Source organism: Gallinula chloropus (genome assembly GCF_964237585.1).
Source record: "Gallinula chloropus genome assembly, chromosome: 5".
Taxonomy (NCBI): domain Eukaryota; kingdom Metazoa; phylum Chordata; class Aves; order Gruiformes; family Rallidae; genus Gallinula; species Gallinula chloropus.
In genome coordinates, this window is record NC_140090.1 from 80,342,498 (window position 1) to 80,361,619 (window position 19,122).

A 19,122-nucleotide genomic window follows, 5' to 3' on the forward strand; every position below is an offset into this window, starting at 1 on the left:
GAAAACTCATTCCCTGCAGTACTGTATTTGAGGAAGCCCCACTAGTGCGAGTAAAGCAATAGCAGTGGGTAAGGAAAGGTGTTTGAACACAGGGCTGCAGGATAATAAGAAACAAATGCAATAAAAAGTGTTGGTTTCTGTAGTCTCAGGCTGGAGAGGGGGATGCTGCTAGAGCACAACTCTAGGATTTGGCAATTTAGCAAGTCAAATAAACCATTTTTGTAACCTTTCACACGGGAAGGCAGTGAGTAGGAACCTGCCTGCGTTCAGCTTACCTTCATCTTTGTTTGGTGCTTGGTGGAAGCGCTCGGCAGCACGCAGCACCATTACCTGTGCTAATGTGAGCAGAGCTGAATTCACAAGAGAATAGGTGCACAATTGTGGGTGCACACAAGTGGAAGCCCCAGTTCGAGAATGTGTCCCTGGTTGCCTGAAGGGGGAAAAAAAAACAAACCCCACCACCACTCCTGGCAAGTTGAGAACACATTATCTCAGTAATAGAGCTGGGAGAGACCGGCAGAATTTTCAGGATCAAATATTTGGACACACGTCCAATTTATTACCAGCAAATATTGACCACTCAGTTCTTAAATATTTTAAATAATTTATTCTAAATATTTTGATACCGAAGTAAATTAATGCTAAAGCATTTCTTTGTTTGTGCCAAATCAGTGCTTCCCAGTAGGAAGTTAGTCCATCTTTGCAAGCAGGCTTTCACTCTCAGTAGGCAGTCCATTTCTGTAGAGTGCCATTAAGTTAATTTCAAAAAGAACCAGTAAAGGTATATGGAGCAGGCAGTAATAGCATGGAAAATATCCAAAATTACTAGACCCCAGCAACAGAACTTAGATGCCATTTTCATGCACTAATAATTTGTAGTTTACATATTGAAGGTAACTATAAACTGACTACTTCCTTGGTTAAGTCTTGCAGGTAATTGCAAATATGTTGTTAGTGCTGTACCTTTCCCCATCTGACAGCAGCATCTCTAGGAACAGGAACAGAAAGCTCAATTTTCACGTTATTATCAGGAAGTGATATAGAGTTTCTGTGTCACCCAGAATATTAAATTTACATGTGAGCAAACTGTAAAAGCGTGGCAATTTTTAAGATAGATTTCATAACTAGAAATTGTAACATTCTGCTTGCTACTGTCTTTGATTTAAGCCAAATCTCGTCTTAATAATGCATATTTGATGAATATGCTTAAGTACACACATGGAAAATTATATGTTTCAAATGAAAAAAAATATCTTTGAGAACTACCCTTTAGTTTGGCTGAGAAATCCAGTGAGTGGAAATAGCAGCGTACACATGACAAGGTTATTTACTCTTGGGTGTAATCCCAAGTAATTTGTATTGGAAGTGGGACACAGAATTTCCTGTTGTTTCAAAGGTTTTCGTGAAGAATTCTGTATTTTCACACCACTACAGCAGCCCCAAGAGCTGGTAGTTGGCTTGCTTCTGTACAAAAACCAGTTGCAGCAAGTAGGCTGTATTTAAACAGGTTAAACAAGGTGCCTTTTCATTAGCCCTGAGGTTACTGATAGCCTAACACTCAAACCACTGGTACCATTCAATCTGGTAATGGTGGTGGGCTTTCAGACTATGTGCTCAGCACTTTTGGTCCAGCAAAGACAAGGCAGAGCCAGCTGCCTCAGAAGGTAAAGGGAGAAACTGGTCCCATCTGGTTAAAGCCAAAGCAAAGAGTCCTGCTGGTTTCACTGCTCTTTGCATGAAGATCTAGATTTGGGATGGGAGTTTTCTAGGTGGGGCTGGTGAAGGTTTCCAACCACAGAAGTTCACATACCTCTTTAAGGCCAACCAGCTGGTGCTTTCTTTGCTCACAGAATCTACATGTCACAGTTCAACTCATAATTTAAGAATTTTCAAGATTTAAGCCTGTGATATTCTTAAAATTTATCCATCTATGGATAAATGCCCCGTGGACATTGAGGGGCCCTGGAATCACCCTTGTTGCAAATCACTCACAATGTTTGTTGCAAAAAAATTACCATGCCTCCTCTAGGGGACTGCAGCAATTTTGTCTGATAGACACAATCATGGACCAAAATCAACAATGAAACATGTTAATTCTTCATCTTTTGTGGAAGCCATTGGGCTCTGGTGAACCAAAAAAAAAAACTGCCTCAGGACCACTGAAGTGGCATTGCTTGGAATATTTGGAAGGAAAAGTTAGAAAGTGTATGAGAGCCTGAGATCACCACTTGCAAAATGAGCAGTTTCCACCCATTTAGCTGTAGCCCAGGTTTCACCAGCCGTGCCAAGTGGAGATCTTACAGTTGGCGTAACAGGCAGGTGGTGGTAATTGCAACGTCGGGCCAGCTCGCCTGCTAGGAACATTACAAACTCAATTTTTGTCATGAGAGCAGAAGCCAGCAAAACAAATTAGGAAATGTGGTCTGTAAACTGCAGGACAGCATTGCTGCCCTCAAAAAAAGACATCCAGTGAGAAGATTATTCAGTGAGAAGAGAGGCTGTTAATAGTCAATTTGTCCGTCAAACATCTAAGGGGGGTTCACAACAAAAGGCAATTTTTTTTTCCCTGGTACTCTAATAATCCAGGCACATTGAGTTGCAGTGAGCAAAAAGTTTATATGAGGGATCTCAAAGTGAGTAATGCCCTTTGTTCACCTTCCCATATAGCAGCTTTGATGGCCTCAATAAGTCAGGGCAGCATGAGGACATTAACAGCTTCTGCATTTTGGAGGTAGCCAGTGCCTCTGCATCTAATGCCCAGTTAAACAAAAGCCCACTCCTTCCCAAATCTAAGGAAAGGGCTTTTTGCAACTGGAGGCTCTACGTGGACTTGCTCCCTCTTCCGTAGGCAAGGAAAGATGCTCCTGTGGGTGCACTGACCCACCCTGACCCTTGGTCTTCCCCAGCTCCTGCTGCTTCTCCCCAGGGCACAGGCAGGGTAAAAGGATGTAAAGGCTGAGAACAGAAGCACTAAGTCATAACCCTCCCGTAGGGATGCCCTGTAGGCAGCGGAGGAAATGTAGTAACTACAAGTAAAATTGGATTTAATAATTGCCACTAATAAAGGGGCAAGCACATCCAGCCAGTTACTATGCTGTCGGCAAAATGAATTGCTCAAGGCACATTAACAGTATATTAGTTAACACATACACAGTGAGTAAATTGTAATTAAACTAACTAAATAGTAAATATGTAGGCTATATGACAATTGCTCCTTTCAGAAATCCTTTACATACTTGAGACAATTATTGACTTACACATTGGAAGCAAAAAATCCAAACTAATGCATTGGATCTTTCAGGCTTTAAAATGTTTTTGATTAGTCTTTTTATTTTTTTCTATTGGTAAATGAAAGAATGATGTCATACAGCAGCATTAAGTACTATTAAACAGACCATAACTAACATTAGCTGCATAAATTATACATAAGCTGACACTTTTATGTACTTCATGAAGAATTGCTTCATGGGTTATGCAATCTTTTCCAAAACAAGTTCCAAAGAATAACATCACTAGTTATGTTTCATAGCTACAAATTGGTAACTGAATTAACATTCATTTATTAAGTTTACATGAAGAACTCCTCTAATTCAAATGCTTGCAGATTATAATTTATTTTTATCTGAGGTATAATTTTTCATATCTTGTTTTTGCCAAAGTCAATATAACCTGAGCCAAACTCTGTTTCCAGTTCTCCATTTGTACCCTCCTGTTCTTGGCTACTTACCTAGATGAGTCTTTTCTAGCTGGGAAGGTAAATATATGAGTTTGGTTCACCAAACAAAAATTTTGCAAAATTTTGACTCTCATACTATGATTCCTGAGGTAATGTTGACAGCTTTAGGATCCTACACTTGCAAATAAATAAATTAAAAAATAAAACAGAGAGAGAAAAGAGAATATCTTTTGCACATGTGGAAGTGTGGCAGGAGGGAGAGGTTGAACGCAGTGTTTTACAATAACCTTTTTTTATTCCTCCTATCCCAATACAATCTGCAAGTCAAATACTGGGGCAAGTCTAGAGTGGGACAACATGAAAAAAACTCTTCTCCATGAGTAGGTTCCACAAAAATATCAAAAAAGTACATATCTTCTGGGACGTGGGCTGCTGTGGCTCCTGAGAGGTTTACACTAGCACAGAGAGGATAAAGGACTGGCATAATAATCACACGTAACATGAATAAACAGGAAAAAGAGAGTGAGGAAGGGGAACACAGATAATCTGAGAGATAAAAGAGCAGTAGACAGGATGACAAATGTAGTGGTGGACATTGAACAAACCTGAAGACAATCGGGGAAAAGAGGGACAAAGGAACTGCTGGGGTAACTTGCTGCAGGCACTGCACCCAGACTTAGGTAAGGACTCAGAGGTCCAATGATGATGGAGAAACGTTACTGTGAGGGGGTTTTGTGGGAATCTTTACATTCCTGGCTTAAAAAGAAATACTACTGCTAACAGATGAAGTACGTGAAAGATGGTTAAAGACTTTATAGACCTGATTATAGAAAATAACCTCAGATTGGGTTGATTCCTTTCCAATTCAATGGAAAGACAAATAAAGTCATGTAAATATAATTTCCCTATTGCAAAAAGGGAAAGGTTATAAAACACCAAGGCATGAAGTTAGCTGGGCAGCAGAGATCAGAGACCAGGAGGTTACTGCTCCTATACCCTTGGCGAGGTGGACAAATTTGGGGAGGAGTGATGTAAGGATGGGATGCCCCTGAGGCAGTGGTTGCCATGGATCCAGCAGCTCCCTGGGAAGGTACAGACACAGATTGTTGGGATGCAAGATATCAGTCAGTCGTATTGAACAACCCTTCCCTGCACAGGGCCGTAGAGACCACTTTCTACTTGTTCCAGATTCTTCCAGATTCCTTATCTCGCCAAACTCCGGAAATTAATTATCTCTTAAAACTGGAAGGATAAAAAGTATTAGGGAATAAATCCATCCTACCTCATTGCAAAATCATTTAACCAATTCTTTTTCTTTGACTGTGAATCTATCCAACCATATTTCATGTGTCTATGTGCTATTGGCTTGCACAAGGTGAGAGCGAGTAAGACCAAGGTGCAGAAATCACCAGGTGATGCTCTTGGACCTGTGGTGTGCAGGAAGCCAAGCTGCACAACCAGGAATGATCCAACACTTTGGATCTATTCAATCTGTTAAACGTGGCTGAAGTTTGAACTTCACTGATAAAATCATTACAGAGGATGTCTTGCATGGATTGAAGGGAGAAGGGAAATGAAATATGTAAAAAGCCATCGTGACCTAAAATTATTCTTTAACCTCCATAGCCTTGGAAATTTTTCTCAAAGCTTAATGACACCTCACCCCTTTTTCTGATTTAATGCACATGTGTTCAGATTGGCCTGGACAAGATGATGTTCTGCTTCTTCCCATGAATGGGATAAGGGTATTTCAATAAAATCTAAGCAGCCTTCTCCTAAGCAAGGGAAAGAAGGCTTATTACTGAAATTACCTTGCTGAGCCTAAAAAGAGAGATTTTTAAGCAAAAAAAAAAGTTGATTTCTTGCCTTCTTTCTGTTGATTTTTTCCTTCTTTCCATTGCAAAATCACAGCTGTCAGAGTAAAGATGTGTTGATGCCTTTTAGGCTGTTGCTGGGAAAAATATTTATAAATCTGCCAAATACCACAAAAAGTTGAATTTAACTATTCTCCTTCTCTGTTTCACTAATTCAGGGTAGAACTTCAAAATCTTGTGGGACTGTTTATAGAAGGCAGTGGGAAATTTTTTCTTTCAAAAATTAAAAGAAGGACATAAAATATTACAAAGTTACGTTGAGAGGCCTTCAAGATATGAGATGGAAAAAAGTATATAAGAAAAAAAAGTACATAAGTATATAAAAAAAAGTATATAAGCTCCAGAAATGAGTTCTTATAAAAAGGGAGGTTTGGATTTTATATTTCTTTTAATTCTTTCTTGCATTGTCTCTCGTAGCTGCCATCTAATCCAGTGGATTAGATCATTCAGGGCTCTAAATGAAACACAGGAATTCTTCTCTTTGTCAGCGCTGGAGAACATACCACTCCGAGTCCCAGCTGGGTCTGTCCTAGATCTGATGATATTCAATATTTCATTAACAACTTGGATGACAGAATAGAGAGTAGACTTTGGATGACACCAAGCTGGGAAAGATCACAAGTATTAAAAATTCCAAATTGTTTTGGAGCAAACATCCTAATGATGACATTTAATAACTATGAGTGCAAGGCACTATATATAGGAAGAAAAATCAAATCCACCCAAATACAATGGTACAAGTATGCAGAAAGTGACCTGGAGGCTACAGAAGACCTCAAAGTGTTTGTGAGTCAACAAACACAGCGTAGTTACAGAAAGGCAAATAATGCTCTGGGATCTCTGTGGAGCACCATTAAAGCCTTAACAACAACAACAACAAAATCCATTTCTTGGCATTAGTCTTTAAAAAAGAGATGAGGAAAAAAATAGAAAAAAGTGCAGAGGAAAATAATAGGAAATAAAAAGTGTAGATCATTACAGGAAAAAAAATAGAAATTATAAACAATTTAGAAAGACTCTAATGGCTTAGCTTAGTCTAGAAAGACAAAGGGGACACTCAAGTCTGTCTTTAAGTATATTTATATATGTACATGCAAAACATATACATATGTAAACCACTGGTTTTTGAGAAGGTGGCAACCACTTTATTTTCCCTGGCCGAACTGGGCTGCACAAGAAGGAACAGGTTTTAACTTGCAGGAAGGGAGGTTTTTCTATCTGAAAGGATAATTAGGCACTGGAGCAAATTACCAAGGGAGGTTGTGAAACTCACTGGCAATTTTTAAGAACAGATTAGACATACATCTGCCAACACTCATGTAATTTTAGTTGGTCCAGGTCCAGGGCACAGAAGGAAAAGGGCCCAGATCCATCTTGCCTGATTGGAGAGACACCTAACTCTGAGAACTGACCGTCCTGGGAACCGCCGATGGGCCATTTTCAGGGCAGAGGTGATAATTTCCATATACTGCAGAGCCAGAGGTGACTGCATTCTTCATCTACTTGTTGGAATTAGCTGGAATCAATCTAGACATGGGTATCTTCCAGCACAGGATCCACCTTAACAGCCCCTCCACCCCAACAGCTTCTCAGGGCTTCTCTATAGATTGAATCATAGATCTTGAATGGGAATCAAATCCTAACACAACGTGTAAGAGGGACACCCATGGTATATGGGTCTTCTTTTTTGCATACATCCTTTTATCTGCACACACCACTTTTGCACCCAAAAGCACCAGTCCCAGGCCAGTACAGTCAAACAGGCTAAAGTTTAAACATCAAGGCTTTCAGGTTCAATCTCAGCCATCTGCACAGTATTCAGCAAACAGCTAAAAATAAGAGTATGGAAAATAAAAGTGGTTATATACCTGAAAATAATATGGGTTTTGTCATAGCAGCTGTATCTAAGTACCTACACCATCGACAGTCATCCAGCAGCATCACAGCTAAGGAATCCCTGCAGGCTTCTTTGGCAGGATGCCACCAAGAAATAGAAATTTTCAATTCTTTCCTCCTCCTTTTACAACTTTGCCTCTTCTGCACTGCCAACCAGAGTAGGATGCATCGGGGGGCATACCCCCTAAATAACGGCCTGGGCTTAAAAGGTCTGTCCAGGAATTCTGGCCTTTGCTAACAGACTAAATGCTCCTACACGGCCTCCTCTCTGGCCGTGCTCGTGCCCATCTGCTCGCGTGGCTTGGTGCCTACGGCAGGTCGGCGTGCCAGCTTCGCTAGGTCAGGGATGCCAAGCTACGACAGCAGTAGATGGACAACCTGCCTTGTGCTGCCATGCTCTCCTTTCCAAAATCAGCCCTCTTCGGGCTGGTTGCATGGCATCATTGTATCAGGTGGGAAACTGAAAGTACCTGAAGGATGGAGAAGGGAAAACATAAAAGGTTTGGGGATATTTGCTCTTTCCAAAAAATCCAGGCTTCTAGGAAACATATAAAGCCCACTTGGGATATAAGATATTATAAAAATATTGCCCATAGGAACTCTCTGAAAGCAAACCTTTGGCAGTGTTTCAGTAGCTGCATTAGGCAACTCTTAGGCAAAAAGTATTCCTCCCAGCCCTTCCGGGCAAGGACTCTCGTTTGTGTGTGAAGTGCCTCTCTTCCTTCAGCCTAATTAATAAACAAACAGTATTGACAAACAGAACATACCACCCCGAATGGGGCCCATGCATGGGGGTCCACCACAAAGGACGTGCTGGTGATTAAGGATGCTCGGCTCTGTCTGGCTCCTGGCACATCTCTGGTGAAGTGGGAGGGCAGGGATGCTGCCCACACACAGGCTTTTGCACAAAACCTGGCATCTCAGAGTGTGTTTGGACATCAATTCAGGGGCAACGTCACATGTGAGAGACTAGCAAGAATAAGGTCAACCTCTCTCAGACAGAACCATGCAGGAAAACCTCTGTCCCCACCCAGGTCCCTCATCCCTTCCTCTCCAGAGAGCTCCCACCAACCACAAAACCTCTCAAAACATGCAGCCACATCAGATTTCATGTGGGACACGGGAACAAAAGCTTTTTTTCATTAACACCTTTTTTATTTACAGAGAGAAAAACGACGTGTGGTGTAAGTGGTCTTCACCAGTACGGAAAGGGGCACTGGGTATCAGCATGAGTATAAATAGCCCTGGCTGAGAGCACAATAGCTCTGCCTGTGCTATCAGAAAAGAGAGCCAATAAAGACATTTTGAGATTTCAGAGCATAAATCACTGTCAGGAAGCAAGGCCATGTTTTCTTGGTGTAAACAGCAGGAGTAGTTTAATGTTCTGCTCCCACACCTAAAAATCAGCTGATTTTACATGCTAAATGTTATCGATAAGAGAAGATTTTGGACTGAAAGAGCAGATCAGGCACCAGAGGTTTTACAAAACATGCAAATGTGGGAGGCTTGGAGGAGGTGCCAGAGACTGAACAAGCACATGGACCAAACTCTGCAAAGCATTTATCAGCTGTAGAGATGATGCATCCACGGGCAACTCTGTGAGAGCACAGCCTTCCCACCCCCCCAGCCCAGCCAGTTTCTGCATATAAATGAAATGTTTTAGTCTGTCATTCAAAGCTTTTCCACAAGTATTAAAAGCTGATGCACATTAAAGGCAAGTCAAGATGATGAAAAAAAGAAAAAAAATGAGAGAAAGATATTTTTCCTCACTGAGGAGAAATTCGTGTCCCTGGAAAACGAGCCGATGGGGTGACATTTTCCTGGGTGCTCATCTGGCTGAGATAATCGGTAGCTGTGAGAGTCAGAAAGCTAGGGATAACTAAATTGATACAATAAAGAAGGAATGAACCAAAGAGTGCTCATTTCTCTATCATAAAAGTCCAAGACAAGGGCAGTATCTGTTATCAAGCTATGAGAAATATCCAAAGATTTTTCTGGTAAAGAACAAGGGAAGAAAGAATTATGAATCTAGAGCAAGAATAGTCATAAATGGTGCCCAAACATGTTTTCTCCAGTCAACTAGTAAAGATGAAGAGGACAAGGAAGTAGAGATGTTTTAAAAGATGCTCTCCTCCGGATGCAACTCCTCCATGGCACATCATGCCACTGGAAATCAAACTAAATTCAGTTGAATATTTCAGTGTTGAAAATGGAATGTAAAGCTAAAATGCCAGCTCGAGGCTGGTGTTTGATCCCTAAACCAAGGGGAGGCCCAGCACAGGCCATCATCTCCCTTCCCATTTGATCTCTACCACCCCTTGTACTTCCCCCTGGCAGTCACAGCTCTTCTGGAGGATACCAATCTTCCTAAAAAAAAACCCCAGAGAGTGGTAAATTGCAGCAAGAAGAGTCATGCTGAAATCGTGTTAACATCCTCACCGGGAGGGAGTGCCTTCCTGAGGATCCATGTTGAAAACACCCCTGGTCCAGCACGACAAGGCACAGGCGGCGCTTCAGCCCTGTAGACTGCACACGCACAATCTCAGCCATGTAGAAAATCATCCCCAGCAAAGCTGGTCACGTACTAAGCACCCCACTCCTGGCTGTTTTCAGGAGGCTGACGTGGGGGAAGGTGGACACGTGGAGAGACAGAACGAGTGTAGATCATTACAGGAACCACAAAGGGCGAAACGGTGAGTGATGGCGGCGTAATGGAAAGCTGGGGCTGTGACAGCGGGGACGCTGAGCCACAGCGCTGAGCGCTCCCGCACAACTTACAGAGGGAAACTCATCTAATAGTTTGTCATTGATCCCACTTTTGATTCAACCTCCAAACACGCCTGCTTACCTTTTAGGTTCAGCACCTGTGACATGCAGCGAAAATTAAGGGGAGAAGGGAAAGTGTAAACCAACAAAAACTACATGGGGATTGAATATACCCCTCTGTGTTTGGATCCACAGCCATCTCCTGCTGCAATGGCCCTTTATGCCATTGGTTATTATCCATATATCCAGGCTTCCACAGCACAAGAGCTGGGATCAAAGCCCCACTGTGCCAAACACCATCTCAGCCCCACCGCAGGAGCCAACTGCTGCCTCAAAGGGAAACAAACCCAGGGGCTGGGGGAGAAATGTGGGGATGGGGGTGTGTTGCCCAAGGTGACATCCCCACCTGGGCGCCTGGTCCCGTGAGTCTCCAGCCAGCCAGGTCTGGATGGCACTGCAGCTGAAGGCACCCTAATGGTTTCAATTCTTTCCAGCGATGCAAGTAAAGCAAGCCATCCTGCTTTATTTTATTAAAGTCATATGTTATTCTGGAATTCTGCGTTGCTGTTATTCTGCCTGCTTAGTCTGGCAGTCTAAGTATATTTGAAAACCAATAAAATAAAATATTACCAAAAAACATAATACTCTAGAAATCCACTCCCTTCTGTAATTACAGTTTAACGTCTAACATACTTTGTGCTTCACATTCAGCAAACTTTGATACAGTACTTAGACTGAAATTATGGTGCACCAGAGTAACATACATTTGCTGGCAATGAAAATGGGAAATAATTTCTCTTTTATAATTAGGGGATGTCTGCAGGATGGAGGTGCTATTTGTTTGTCATCACAGAATATGCCTGCCTTGTGTCAGGCAATCAGTTTGACATGTGGAGTTAACTTTAGGTTATCCAGACCAGGCACATGCGTTGGTTCTCCATTTTCTCTGCTGTCTCACAGCAAGTGGAAATTCAAATGCTTCCTGGGCATACTATGTAGGAGGGCAGCATTTTCTTGTAAGGAATGTTTGTTTGTTGGGGGTTTTTTTTTCAATCTCCTATTCTCAAAATACTCTGTTAGCAAAACCACAGAGAGACACACTCCTTATAAGCATGAACTGGGAGACCACAAGCTTTAAGAATCAAAATAATAACAATAATTTTTAAAAAATGCTAAAAAGACATGTGCTGCTGTATAATGATGGGGAAATACTTGGGGTTTGCTCTTTTGCCAGGATCTGTGGCATGTTTCGAGACAGGATGTTAGCAATACAGACCGTGTGAACCAAGTTTGGAAAGCAACATCTTTTAATTGAATGGCTCCAGCAGTAATTATTATTTGCTCTCTTGTTAATTAACAATTTAAAATGGCAGCCAGAACAGTATGGTTAAATTATTCTTTGAGAGGACTTAAAGCTGGAAAAGGGTTGTAATTACCTTCTATCAGAATTTTGCCCTTTTTTTACCAGCAATTTCTCTTTGACCCCATAAGAGAAGTCAGAAATTGAAACAAAGAAAGGAAAAAAAATTAAAATTTAGAAATGATCCTGTAATCTACATCCTTCCCAACATTTTAAAATTTAAAAATCTACATCCTTCTCACCAAAATTTCCTAGTCCATTCACAGGCAGTTTTCTCTCCCCAGGAGCAGACACTAATCACAACTGAGCAGTGCTTTAAATTCCAGTCTCCCTCACTTCTCCAGGTCCAGAAAAATAAGTTGAACTCTCACTCTGGGCACTTTGTCTTCGTTGCAACAAGCCGGGCAGATCGCACATGCCTCCCTTCAAAACAGCCATTCCCATCGATTTCCATAAAATTGCTGGTACCAGCACAGCTGGTCAATCCCCAGCCCTTACCCTGCTGAATTCAGTCAACAATTCAATTATGGATTCAGCAGATGTCTCAGCTCTTTGGGCCACCGGGAATTTCTCAGCTCTAGCACTCCGGTGAGGCCAAATTTTCAAAAGTGGCCTCAAAAGTGGAAGGGGGTCCCCAGGGACACAGTGGAGGAACCACTGCTTGGGACGTTTAAAACCGGAGACAAAACAGTGGTAATTATCCATCAGGGAGCACTCTTTCTGGGAAGGTGAGGTATAGGGACCGTAGTAGGTCTTATTCATCTCCAGTTCCTGTGATCACAGGAAAAACCGAGCACGAGGAACCGGAGCTCACTGTCTACTTATGTATGCAAATTGTCTTCTTTGTGCCTACATTAAACAACAGCCCGTGCAGGAGTAAACCGGATAGGTAATTATCTAGTCTGAATGTGCACATGGTCTTGCACATGGAGACGTGATGAGATGAGAACATGCACGTATTTAGTATGCACCCTTCTACGGGCTGCTTTTGAAAACTTGATCCTTAGACAGGTATACAAAGAGATTCTCGTGATTATCTGGCATTTCCTCCAGATCAAGAAATGCAGGCACAAGAATCATACAGTTGCCTTCATTATTTAAGGGTATGATCATAACCCAAATGTCATTTAACAAAGTAATACAAAAAGCAGAACATATTCCTGCCATCACGCCTCGGATCTGCAGAGCAGGAGCACGTTGCCTGAGCACCACTTCTCCCCCATTTTAACCTATCGAGCCCTGCACAAACTTTTATGTAGCAAAAGAAAAGCCACTTTATTGTCCTAATGATCTCATTAATCCCCATACAGGATATTTTCTATTATTTCACACGACATACTGAAATTTTCTTCCCAAGGAAAAGAAGGGACTGGTAAGCAGAGGCCACCCCTTTGGTCAGGGTGAGCTGCAGTTCACTGCTCCTTTTTGAAAGCATGTCCTGCAATTTTACCCATTTTTTCCCTGAAGATTGAAGTGGAAAATAACTCAAGACCTCACCATTGTCACAAACCCAGAAGTTTTTGTGATCTACCTCAAAGGGTAGGGCCAGGTGGCAAGGGCTTCCCAACAAGGACTCCAGTCTTCAATTTACTTGGGACTGACCAAATGTATTCATGTACTTATTTATTTTTTATAAGCATGTTTGAATTAGTGACACTATCCTAGAAAATCAGTTGTCTGGGTCTGTTTCAACTGGAAATTTAAACATTTGAGAGTGGGCAATGTTCTGCTGATGCTGCAGCATGGTTACAGGCTAGTGATGGCAACTCAAGCAACATAGTTTAGGGCAACAACCAAAATAACTGGCAAGGGGAGTACATTGCATTGATTTTAGCATCTTAAAATCAGGTTCTGACTGAATCAATTCCAGCAAAAGCAAACAATGTACAGAAAGATTTTGGTGAAACACAGCTGAGCCACGAATATCACATGATGCCTCTGGCTTTGGGCATCAGGGCTCCAAATATTTTTAGGAAGGTTTGGGTAAAGTCACTTGGGATGTAGCAGAGTCTGACCCATCCAACCTGCCAAGGTGCTCTGCACCAAATGCCAATTAAGCATCTCCTCGTTGTCCTCTGCTGAGGGGCGCAGGCAGTCAGGCTCCCTCCCTTCCTGCTGTCCACCTTCCAGCATGTGAACAGCCTGGGAAAAGCGTTAGACTGACAATACTGAAAGGCAAAGTTGTCACTTTTTCTCCTGCACAGAAGTGAAATAAGAAATCAGACTTCCATAAATCGCGCTGACAGGCTCCCTGATCGGAGACACACTGTCCATTTTCCCTCTCGGATTTCGCTGTGCTGGGTGCTAACAAGGGGTACAAATAAATGCCAACTGTCGCCTGGGTTTTCATGCTATGGGTGCAATCAAAAGTGGCGTGAGGGTAGCCCCTGCCTCACCAAGGAGAACCCAGGGACCCCTGAGCAGTGGTGTGAAGCACAGCTGGACACAGCTGGAGCCACCCCCCGGGGACAGGCTAGGCATCCCTATGGAGTGTCTCCCCTCAGCTCAATGCTCTTCATAGGCTGTAGGTCAGCTCACAGTTTTGGGGGTTTTTTTTGTAAGCCACTGTTTTATATTTCTCCTTTTTTTTTTCCCCCCATGTGGCTACTGATGTCACACAGCTGTTGCCATTCCAGATGCTGCGGGATGTATTCATCAAGGTGTGCAGAATAGGTCCCACCTTCTCATAAGTCACAAGAGAGACGTCCCTGGGTAACAGGTATCGTAACAAAGGAGTGAAACACAGACAATGAAACTCCCAGCTCTCAGCTAAAGCAAGGGGCAAGGGCTCCTTTGGTTCAGCATGGGCTCACCCAGCGCAAACCAGAAGACTTCACAGCAGACAAAGAAGCTGAAAGCTTTACTCCCAGGTAGAGGGTTAAGTACTCGTGGTGCTGGCTGAGCGTTTCCCCGTGCACCCGTGTCTTGCTCCTGGGAGCAGTGCACACCGTGGGCCTCACTTTGCCTCCTCCCTGAGTAAAGAATTTACTTGCACAGCAAAAATAAGCCAAGGTGGTTGTGCCCCTCAAAGATCGCTGGGTGCCAAGGAACCGGCGGCAAGGCAGTGGGGGGGGGATGCTCAGAAATTCACGCCGGGCTCTCATGTTTTATTTTTACTGAGAAGCAAGGAATTGTCACACCAGAGGAGATCAGTGAGGGAGCCCGCGCCGCGCCGGTGGGCAGCGCCCGCCTCTTCAAAGGAAGGTGAAGCCCCCCGTAAGGCCCCATCCACTGGCTTCGGGGAGCGTGCGGAGGGCGAGGCTCCTTCCCCGCGCCTCCGACGCTCGCCTCGCAGGCAGCGGCACGGGGTTTGATTACCCTTATCGTTATCTGAGCTTCCAGGGCGACGTATTTTAATAACAGTCATAAAATTATCCAGTCCGCTCGGAAACCCAGCCACAGCATTCGTTTCAATGACCCCCTGCGGTAGTGAATTCGGCAGGCTGGCTATGTATTGTATGAAGAAGGATTTCCTTTTGTTTGTTCACAAAGCATTGCCCTTTAATTTAATCATACGTCCCTTTGCTCTTGTACAGTTAGCTGTGCTCTACCCATTCCCCTCTTCCCCCTTTTTTTTTTTCTTTCCTTCTATTATTTTTTATATAATCTGGACATCTCCTCCCCTTCCAGTGCTAGCTCTAATTATTTCTCTTAATTCAGTTATTAAAAAGAAAATCTCTGCTTGTGGCAGGAGCATTGCGGATCTTTAGCAAAATTGATACAAATATTTTATTAGGATAATTAACAACGTTCAGCACAAGCTTGTTTGGGAGAGCATTTGAGAAACTGAGCAGGGCTGAAATTTGAAACAGATGCAAGACATATTCATAAATAAAACCAGACCAAGTCAAACTGTGGCCTGCATAATAAGACATCACTCACTCTGCTTGCTCTATATTTGCGGACATGTTGTTAGCTGCATTTATTACAAAAGTTAGGTGCTTATTTGGAAGCTTTCACTTCTGTGAGCTCGTGATACTTTCTGTAAAACAAGAACCATAAATCATAGCGTGCCGGTCTGAAAACCGTGTACCTCCAGATAACTAGCACTTGTCACTAGATTGTCTAAAGCAGAGGATTAGCCAAAATACAGATGGAGAGGAAGCACAGACTGTTTACGTTGAGTATTTTGGACAAGAGCCCAAAGAAATTACAATCGATATGGATATAGCGTTTCTGGAGAGTTATGTGGCCCCCCAAAAAAAAAGAAAAGTGCAAGAAAATACTCTGACAGAGAAAATAAATAAAGCTGACAGAGGGTGAATTCTGTAGATCCTGTCCTGTGGATAAAAATTAGAAACATTAAGCCATTAAATCATTTCACCAGCACTTTAAACAATAGGAGCAGACTTGCATGTTACTGTACAAGTTTAGAACCATCTCTTTTGCAGACTAGATAAATATTCAGCATTGTAACTCTAACACTTTCCACAGTTCCCATACACTGCGTGACCTATTTCCCAGTCCTTTTTCATGTGGGACAGGTTTTAAATAAAATAGAAATTCCTCTTGCTTCTTACAGATTGGAGTTGATTAAATATTCTACTGATAAAGGGTAAGCAAATGTCAGATTCAATATAATAAAAAGAGAAATGAGAGTTCATACAAGCAGCAAAGCAAACAATCCATTTTCATACTTTATTAGAAACATTTATTGCCATAATGACTGCATTATACTAAGCAAGCAGGTGGAAAGGTGCTCTGCACAAGATATTCTCAAATATCTTTATTTTGAGGATTTTACACCTCCAATATTTAGACAGATGTTTTATTCCCTATAATATAGTCAGGGTATGAAATGCTGTAATTTCAGTTACTACATAAGGATCAAAATTGTACTTGAAGATCATGGCCTGTCATTGTGATTTCGACAATAATGGTAGACCATTAAATGCTCAATTTTTCTGCTTTGCCTTTATATTCCCAACGGTGAGTTGCTTTAGATATAGATGGCAGAGCGCCGCGCGCACCGGCAAATGCTCTGCCCAAATTTGCGGAACACATTGCGAGCGCGCTCCTCAGTCAGTTTGCTCCCTGTAAGATTTGAGAGACACACCAGTCTGATCCAGGGCCTGGATGGAAACAACAGAGATAGCTGGTTTTTCCTTCTACAGGCTCCACCGCCATCAAACAGCCGGCACTCGTTATCTTAACAAACAGTGGGAACTGTAATTAAGCAGATCTGCGTTCAATAAGCCACCAGTGCCACCAGTCCTACCCCTTGCAACAAGAATGGCTGCTTGTTTCAGAGCTTGACTTTCTCTTAATTTACCAAATCAGGAAGCCCGGTCAGCAAATAATTTAACAAAAGATTTCATTATTAGCCTTCATTTAATTTAAGAAAGAATTTAACCTATGTTCTGAGCTCAGGGCCCAGGCTTGCATTCCTCCTGCAGCCAAACATCCTACGAAGGTCAGCGGGAGCCGTGGCTGCCCCAGTAATGCAGAAATCCCTTTGCTCTTAGGATTTGCCTTTATTATTATTATTACTATAATAATAACTATTATTATTATTACTATTACTACGACTATTACTATTATTTTGTGGCCAGTGCTTTCTATTTCCTAGGATTCTTCTGCTTTGCAGCAAAGTTTGGAATACTCGTCGGTTGGAGTTCAGGGTAAGAAAAAAGAGAAAAGGGAAAAGCCTGACACACTAACCAAGAAAATTTACTGCTGAGCCTCTTCTTTTTATTAACAAAGATCATTAAGACATCAGTTTTCCTTTTACTGGCAGCATTCCACAGCCAGAGTGTTCACAATGTCTGGGACACTTTCATTTTGTAATCTGGAGGATACAGTATATTAATTTTCGGGATTTATCACAAGAAAAGTGAAGTCATACTAAGTACAGTAGGTGTAACTAACTTTCATGTCAAAGAAGCTGTAAAGAGTGCCAGGAGCTCTGCTGGGCTAATAATAAGCTAAAAGGATATAAACTTGATTAGTCTCACTTAAGAAGCAAGAAGATAAAGTAAGCTTGAAAAGGCCTTTGCTCTTCCTTCAACTTCACCGAGTTGAAGAGAATCATGAAGCTTATCACCATGCAATGCTCGCTGTAATGCTGCTGTAGTTATTAGTTAGATGTTAATTTATACCCAGCCTCAGCCCCACCAGCAGAATTTGTCATTCTGTCCGGAGCAGCAGAATCTCCACAGCATCCCAGTGCTGTCACACCGCGTCGCGTTCCCTCAAGCGCGCCTGGTGCCGGGATGCAAAGCCTCCTTACAGAGCATTTCTAGCTACCAGAGGAAAATTGTTCCCCAGCTGGAGGGTAAAGAGTAGCCTTTCCCTGCTCCTGAAGGCTGTGGGCACGCTGGTACTATGCATCCCCCATGCTCCTCACTCCTGGGACAGGTGTTCTGCAGGCTCTTGGATGCACCCTGAGGTTTTGGGGGGTCCACGGGACAGGACCTGGGGCTGAGCGAATCCCTGGAGTACACCACTGTCAGGGGGGGCCCTGCACATACTGCAGCACCCACCCCCTTCTGTAAAGCCAGCTGTAGTATGGACTGTGCACAGGTCCCCAGTGCAGCCAGCCAGGTCAGGCCCCCCAGAGCACCTCAGAAGAGTAAAGCAAGAGCATGGTAGCAAATTCATTGTAACTATGCTTTTCTAATGGGGAAACTCTCCAAAATCCCCACGTTAGCAATCAGGTTTCAGGCCTTGGGCTCAGCCCTCGCTCATGTGCAATATTGTTCAGGAGCATTTTCAAAAAGTCTTTGAAGGAGAGATACAACATTATGTCTGGATATCCTTGAGCGCGTGGCTCCGACAATCGCTTCCCTTTCCACGCCGTTACCCACCTATGCTTTTTTTAACCCTTGAGAATTAAACCAGTTAAGGAATAATACTTCTCAGTGTATTTTATTAACTATTCTCGCTGTGTTTTCACTATCCTCACTTAACCTTTGCTCCCCAAACACCTATTGCTTCTTGAAGTGAAGTTGGCGATGACTGCCAGTTAGCCAGCTCCTTTCTCATCATTTTCCCGGGAATCACGAGTCTCATTCACCCCCCAGGTAATCAGCAGTAACTTGACTGAAAAATGACTTCTGGTCATTCAAGAAGAAAATCAGCCCTGCTTGCCATCCGAGCCCAGGCACGGGGACAGAGACTGGGGTTTGGACACGAGGAGAAACGAGTTGGACAACGGCTTTCCGTCACCCAGCGTTTCCCCAAGTAAGCATGTCATGATGGGAGCCGTACCCTAATGAAGAAAAACAGTGTATTATCAGATGTAAATTGTAGTTAATGGTGCATAGGGCTCTGCATGCTGATATTGATTATTACAGATTAAGATAAGTTTCAGGATGGAATATAGCCGGTGCATGTGGTGACATCTGCAGACCGGGATCCTCCGTCAGGTGCCACGTCAGCGCGGCACTGCGTGTGCTGCCGGGGTGGGAGGAAGGGGATGCAGGAAGGCAGTGGGAATGGGTACAGGATACACTGCTGAAAGGGATGAGCAGGGGCAGAGGGAAGGAGAAGGAAACAAGGCTGAGGATGGGAGGGGAGAGAGGAGCAAATGTGAGAGGTGATGGGTGGGC